The sequence below is a fragment of the Petaurus breviceps genome, unplaced genomic scaffold (assembly GCF_028583685.1).
Source record: "Petaurus breviceps papuanus isolate PSGF00001 unplaced genomic scaffold, PetGlider_PUasm1.0 47, whole genome shotgun sequence".
Lineage (NCBI taxonomy): Eukaryota > Metazoa > Chordata > Mammalia > Diprotodontia > Petauridae > Petaurus > Petaurus breviceps.
In genome coordinates, this window is record NW_027186349.1 from 14,519,449 (window position 1) to 14,525,637 (window position 6,189).

Sequence of the window (6,189 nt, forward strand, 5' to 3'; positions counted from 1 at the left end):
AGTATGTTTTGGAAACATAATATTATACTTGAAGATAATTTGTTTTGCATGTGCACAACTACAGACTTGGCCTCACAGAACAGTATAGCAGCAGAGACATAATTCTAAAGATTTAGGCATTAATATCCATTTTATATATTTCAATGTTGATAGATTGACTGCTTCATTGGTGTGGATACTCATTCCATTGAAGTTGGTTGCAATACAACAGTACTTTATTGGCTATAGTACCCTGTTCTGTATTTCATTTTAATGTGCTTTTTTATCTTTGTAGACTAATTGGGAAATCTTGGGAGACACAAGGACTGAGCATAGTTAAAATATATTGAGGTTGATTAATGGCTGAGGAAATTTATTACTAAGCACAAGAAAAAATAAGACTGTATTGTAGTTATTAGATATCTTTTGAAATATTTGGGATATTAAATGATGTAATTATATTAATTAAATATTTTAAAACAAAGGTTAATCACAAAGATGTTTAACATTGATAGTTACTTAGAGTTTAACTTGGAGGCTGAGATGTAGAGTTTCATTCTTTTGGAATGGCTATTGAAGGTAAAAGAATGAACCTTGTAGTTATGGTGAGTGATCATCAGTTATTTACATGATTATGTGAACCCATTTTAGGTTCCTGTGTCTTGAGAACTGTATGGAAAAGTCAGAAAAGCATAGTGTGTTTTGGAGCTTTTTAACTATTTATTAAAACTCTGCATATATTACCAATTAAATTGCTGAGTATTCTATGAGGGGAACCCATTCTCTACTATTTTAAACATGTGTTTTCCCAAAGTTTCCCAAAATCTTCTATTGAAAAGTATGATTTAAAGGAGAAGAGAAATTTGGGGGAAAAGGAGCAAAGAAACTATGAAGTCTTGGCCATTTCAGTCTATTACAAAAAGCTCTCAAAAGGCTAACAACTGACCAAAATGAAGATGATATTTAATCAGAATGAATTTAAAGCCATGGATTTTTGCATAACTGCTTAAATTACTCCAGCACAGAACATGGAGATACAGCTACTCATTGGGAAAGGAATTGGAGTATTTAGTGTTCAAGAAACTTGAAATGAACTTATAATGTAATGTAGTTGCTACAAGCATTGGCTCCATTAAAGAAAGTATAGCATTTAGATAAAGATGAAAGAGTTCTTTGCTTTCATTAGATGATATCTGGCATGCCGTTCTCAGTTCAGTAACAAACTAATTGGAAAGCTTCAGCATTGTGGAGTTCATTTCTGGAGAAAATCAGGATTATGAAAGCTATAAAAATCAAATGTTCTTAGAAACAGTAAGACTGGGAATATTTGACTAGTGATGAGAAAACATGTAGAAAATTAATATATAAGTTGTACTTAAATATCTGAAATTCTATTTCAAAAGGTCTTAAGTAGGAACAATAATTAGATATTACAGGGACTCAGACCTTACTTCTAAACAAGGAAATTTTTTTTAGAAATCAGAACTGTACAATAATAGAATGAATTTCTGTATAAAGTAGTGAATTCTCCATTATCTGAAACAATTAAAAAGAAGCTTCATAATTCTATGTCTGGGATATTGTAAGGAGGACTTAATTGGTTGTAGGTTGAAATTGAGATTCTATAAGACTCTAATATTAAAAAAGTGTCCATATTTCCTGAAGGCATAGAAATGGCAGAGTTGGTCTAAAAATAAGATTGTAGCCTCTAAGTTCAATTCTCTTTCCTCCTATAATCAATCAATAAACAGGAATTTATTAATCATCTACTATGAACTTGCCATTTTACTAGGCCCTAAAAAAGAATGAAAAGAGGCACAGTCTGCTTTCAATGAGTTTATTTATTTTCTGTTTGAGGAGGTAACTCTCTGCACAAGAGGGTCTGAGGATTAGCAATATTGCTAGTCCCTGACAGAAGTGACTCAAGGAGCACTGATTGATGTGCTTATGGACTGGGAAGTTCCTATGTAACCAATAAATGGTTTTAATGTTAAAATTATTAATTCAAATTAATTTAATTTCAAGGAAAAGAGGGTTCTCCTGATCCTAATAAGATTAGTACAATTCTTCAATCCACGAATACAAAATCATCTCCTGCTGGCTTGATCCTGTGACTCAGTTACCTCAAGACATCTGAGCAGGGGAAGCATTCTCTATATGGACCCTTCTAACTAGTTTTCTTCTTCATGAACTCAGTTGCCCTGAACTCTGATGGAGGAGATTAAATTCAGGTAGTTCCTCCTCCAGGCAAATGCTCTTCCAGAATGCATTCAGTTTATATTCTAAAAAGAAATTAGGTTTCCCAAGGGAGTGGGTCACATCGAACTAAGGATCTTGTCCCTTGAGCGCTAGAAGTAAATCTCATCACTCAGCCATGCCCTTAGTGCTGACATTGTCTTTTATCTCTTTTTGTATCCTAAGCACTTAGCATAGTGCCAATATATAGTGTGTAATTATCTGATTGATAAAAATAGTTTTACACAATTTTGATATGCAAAAGAAATTTGGTCAACCAGGTTTCTACTTGATAAGCTTTCCAGAATAAGAAAAATAAAATTTGAATGCTTTCCTTTAGAAATGAAGGAAAATGTTCCAAACTGATGCATCCCCAGCCCAGTTGTGGTTCGCTGCACTCTCAGGACCAAAGACTGGCACCAACATGCCATTTGAGTTTAGGAGATTCTGAGGGAGAACTATTCCTTGGTTATATATCTGTGATTACCAGGAAGTAAGGTGGAGCCTCAGAGAACTGTAGGAAACAAATGAAAAGTTTTCTTAAGCAAAGGTAGTATGTAACTGATTTCATAGACCTAAAGCTTCTGGTGGTGTTAGAAGTGGTATCAAGGGATTCCCATTGTATTATTGATCATGCAGCTCTTAAAGGCTCCAAATGACTTTCATAATATGGTATCTTCAATAGAAGAAATCTCCAGGGCTCTCAGAATTGATCATATCCAAGACTTTGTTGCAGTACATAGGCAGCGCAAGTTCAAGGGACTGTGAAAATCATTGCTTTACCAAATTGTTGCAAAGCTTCTCTCACAGCTGGCTGAGGTCTAGTACATCTGTACAGACACAGTGTAAGAGTTGATCTCCATCAGTAGCATACAGCCTGTTGTAATCAAAGTAGGACAAGTCTAGAACTTTGGGGCCCTTCATCCTAGTCCAAGTTACTACTCACTAGCTATTATATTATATTATAATCAAGGCACTTTACATTTATGAACCTCAATTTCCATATGTGAATTAGAGGTCTGGCCTACCTCATGAAGCAGATATGGTGAAATGAAAATTGAAATGAAATGCTGAAATTGAAAGTAGTTATGGGAAGACAGGTACTCTTAATGAATTGCTAGTGAAGCTGTGAACTGATCCAGCAATTCTGGAATCTAATATGAAATTATATAAATGAATTAGCCAAAACTGTCATATCCTTTGACCCAGAGATTCTACCACTTGACCTCTATACTAACGAATGCATTGATAAAAAGAAAAGCTCAGTTTTCCACCATCTTGCAGCGCTGCCACCATGGTGTGCATGAATGTCCTGGCAGATGCTCTCAAAAGCATCAACATTGCAGAAAAGTGAGGAAAACACCAGGTTCTCATTAGGCCGTGCTCTAAAGTAATTGTCCGGTTCTTAACTGTGATGATGAAGCACGGTTACATTGGCAAATTTGAGATCATTGATGATCACAGAGCAGGAAAAATTGTTGTGAATCTCACCGGCCGATTAAACAAGTGTGGTGTAATCAGCCCCAGATTTGATGTTCAATTGAAAGATCTGGAAAAGTGGCAGAATAATCTGCTACCATCCCATCAGTTTGGGTTTATTGTGCTTACAACCTCAGCTGGCATCATGGACCATGAGGAAGCAAGATGAAAACACACAGGAGGAAAAATCCTGGGATTCTTTTTCTAAGGATGTAAAACATACATACAAATAAAATGTTCCAATGGACTGTGGTGCTTCCAGTTAGTGGTTTTGAACCATGAAAAAAGTTTTAATGAAATTATACAGATGCTCATGTATTTGGTACTCATGGCATAGGGTGCTAAGTGCTGAATGTTTACCAAATCCATTCTGATCTTTTGGGTCAAGTTTTGTCTCACCGTTGGATTATAAAACAGGATTTGTGTTGAGATGCTTGAGCATTGGTCTAACCAGTGTCAGAACAAAAGTCTTACTTGTACAACAGACCTCTCCACTGAGGCATGGAAAGAAGACCCTCAACCTTGTGTTTTGTTTTAATATGGCTATTTAATAATAGCCCATTGCCTACTATTTGGGTATATGAGTTGAGTTAGGACTCTATTTTCGAGTCTGTCTCAGGTAATACAGCAGTCTTCCCTTATTCAGCTCACCTCCATTTAGCTTTGAAGCCTTCAAAGTTATACTGGAAGACAACCAAGGAACTGTCTTTGCAGACTCTGGTTCATGGCATTTTAGTTTGCCATGTGATTCGATGTAGAGTTTGCTTCTGGTTCAGTATTGTTTGATTTTTAGCCAGGTTTTTAGGTATGATTAAGTTTTAAGTATTCCTGGAATGTTTTCCCTTGAGAATTTGTTATCCCCAAATCCCAGGAAGGATCCCGATAGAAATTTCATTGGAGAATTCTTTTTTTTAAGCTGCTTGATTTTATTTCTCACAAAACTAAATTCGCATTCACTTAGTTGAAAATGAATGTTCAAGATACTGAAAGATGAGATGAGAGTAAGGAGCTATGTAACTTGCAGTTTGTAATGACTTAAAATGCTTTGGGATTGAAGCGAAAAGAGGTTAGGGTTTTAAGACCTAGTTAACCATCAAGACAAGAAAGTGATTTGTGTAAATTAGCAGGTGAAGGGTTTCAAAGGGATGTGAAATGTTCTTACCAAGGGCTTCTCATCTTGAGAAAAGAAAATATTCCTTGGTTGGTTGTAGCATTGTATAACATAGACTTAACTAGAGTTGAACTGCCATTAAAACCTGTTCTTAGGGCATTTGATGTGAAGAAGAGGAGGCATTTTGTTGGCCAGTTCTACAATTGAACTCTTAGTTCCTTTTATCTCTGAAATAGTGGAAATTCTAAATTTTGGAAAGGCATGAAGGAAGGGACTTTGGAAGAGGGACAGAAAGCCAGTTTGGTTGTGGGATTATTGGAGGGACACCTAGAGAGGTGTGAATAGTGCCAAATAGTTGAGCCTTGAATACCAGGCAGAAAAGATTCAATTTAAACAGGCCTTAAGAATCTGTTGTACAAGGCACTGTAATATGTCCTGGACATAGTTGGGAGTAGGAGAGAGCACAAATAAAATTCAGGGAGATTTTTACACCAAAACTAAGCCTTAAAAGTAGTTAGGATACTTATTGGGGGAGGGGGAGTGTAGAACTGAGCAAATGTGTAAACAACTAGTTCAGGTTGGAATACAAGGTATGTTAAATTGAGTAATAGGAAAGAGGCTTGGGGTTATATTGAAATGTCTTTGCATGCATGCACTGATACCTTGAGTTGAGATTTTAAAGGCAATAGGAACCATCAAAGATTTTTGAACAAGGAGGGCGATGATGTGGTCAGACCTATACCTTAGGAAAATGGTTTATTTGAGAGGTGATGAGGCCTGTACAGGAAGATTGGGTATGGGTTGAAAACAGACAGTTTTAAGGTAAGACTTCTCAGTGATTTTATATAGAGCAAGGGAGAGTGAGACAGGGAAGTAAGGTGAGAATCAGTATAGGAATATGCATTGCTGAGAAGATAGTTCTCTGAACTGTTTTAGGGGATGATGGGTGGATTTAGGTATGAGTTTTGCTTTGTCCAATTGTTTAGGAATAATAAATACTTTGGAGCCATTTTTTAGCACATTGAGAGTCATTAAACTCATTACATTCTTGTGAAATACAAGGCATTATTTAGGTGCTTTCACAAAAATGAAATTGTTCATACCCCTAAGAAGCTTGAGTTGGGCTAGGATGATACAACTTGTCCAAGTAAAATAAGTAATTTGAGGAAGGAGACAATGTAAACTGATATAACTGGATGTGTAAGGAAGGTTGTTCTAGTATGAAAGACTGATTGTTAATTTAGGAAATTGGTAATGAGGGCTTGTATTGTCACAGTGGTTATGAAAATAGGTTGTAGATAGGAAGCGATGGGATAGACCGGTCTTAGGAATCTTGCCATAAGGAGTGAGAGGGAAGAACAGGATTACCTATTGTTGCAAATTGG

The 6,189-nt window shown here is 36.1% G+C and overlaps 1 pseudogene; it reads left to right on the top strand.

Moving 5' to 3' along the window:
• Positions 1-3,501: 3,501 nt before the first annotated feature.
• LOC138171783 (small ribosomal subunit protein uS8-like) lies at positions 3,502-3,954 on the top strand (annotated as a pseudogene).
• The last annotated feature ends 2,235 nt before the right edge of the window (positions 3,955-6,189 follow it).